The sequence below is a fragment of the Poecilia latipinna genome, unplaced genomic scaffold (assembly GCF_001443285.1).
Source record: "Poecilia latipinna isolate Pla-1442-1.1 unplaced genomic scaffold, P_latipinna-1.0 Scaffold3855, whole genome shotgun sequence".
Classification (NCBI taxonomy): Eukaryota; Metazoa; Chordata; class Actinopteri; order Cyprinodontiformes; family Poeciliidae; genus Poecilia; species Poecilia latipinna.
This window is the reverse complement of record NW_015116471.1, coordinates 27,793-29,369: the sequence shown is the minus strand read 5'-3', so window position 1 is coordinate 29,369 and position 1,577 is coordinate 27,793.

Sequence of the window (1,577 nt, the reverse complement as noted above, 5' to 3'; positions counted from 1 at the left end):
AAAACAGAACTGTTGAAGTAGTTGACACAATATATATGATAATATATATAAAATATCAACCTAATGAAATAAGGTGTTTTAAATTGCATAGCAACTGTAGTGGCCATAAGGCAAGAAACGAGGTACACCCTCTATTGGTTGCCTGTCTGTGACAGCGCTCTTGGAATATGTAACATTATTCCAAATAAAACAGTCAGAGCTATGTCTCTGTCTGTTATAAGGAAGGTCTGGAAATGTCCTCAAATGGGAATCACTGTGTACATTGCATAAACCAATGATGTCATTTCAATGGACTGGTGTATAAAATGTGTGTCTGTTTGAACACGTAGCAAGTCCATATCGGGAGAGAAGAGCAGCTGGCTGTGTGCTAGCAGTAAATTAAATCACTCTTCAGTTCATCAGTCAGCTTCAGAAAGTCCGCAAGCTCTTTTTCAGTGTTACACTTTTTGCTGCAACGATTAGGACCTCCAATTACTCAATCTTCCAACATGCCTTCATTCACAGAACCACACAACTATATGTGCATGACAATCATAAAAACATTGTTGGAATATATATTAAAGAGGTTTACCTTGCATAAAATATTAGATTTGATAGTTTCTACTTAAGTCCAGGAATCAGAAATCATGATTTTTTTCCTCAGCTGGTTAGTACCAAATAACCTCCTGCATTATGAAATCAAAGTAATGCTTAGATATGCAAGTAGAGAATGGAGAACAAGCTATATGTTTGGTCCACTTGATGACATATTTCATATACTAACAATCTGTCATGATTGTTAGTATGTCTGACAGATGGGTAATGTCTGTAGATAATTTTCTGACCCACAAAATCACACGCGAAAGTGAAGGTAAGTTAAGAATCTATTTACAATATGAAAAATAAAGTAAATATTGATTTTCTCTCTCTGTGTCAGGTCTGAGATATGACTGAAGGAGAGGCTTCAATCAATCAAGTTTATTTGTAAAGCACATTTCAGCAACAAGACAGTTCAAAGTGCTTTACATCATAAAAACACAAAAAATACAAAAAAACACAAAGTCATAAGACAGTCAACAATTGTGAAGTGCCATCGTTACACATCAAAATCTTGGTTAATGTTTAATTTATAATGATTCAAAAGCAACTCTAAACAAGTGGGTTTTTAGTCTTGATTTTAATCCTTGTAAGATTTTGTTTCCTCCCCTTGTCCTACGGGGCAAAAATGACCCACCCTAACAGACTGTTCAATATTTTAACCTTTCTAAGGATTAATCCTTCTTTTTCTTTTGTCATCAAATCCTTCTTGTTTTGTCATATATCTTTCCATTTGTTTTGTCATAAATCCTGTTTGTTTTGTCACAAAATTTTCTTATTTTATTTATAAATTCCTTTGTTTTGTCATAAATCTTTCATCTTGTTTCGTCAGCAATCCTGTTTGTCTGGTCATAAATCCATTTGTTCTGTCATAAATCCTTTTGTCATAAATCCTTCCTTTTGTTTTGTCATAAATCCTTTTGTTGTCATAAATCCTTTTGTTTTGTCATAAATCCCTTTCATTTTGTCATAAAATTTTCCTTCCTTTTGTCAAAAATCCT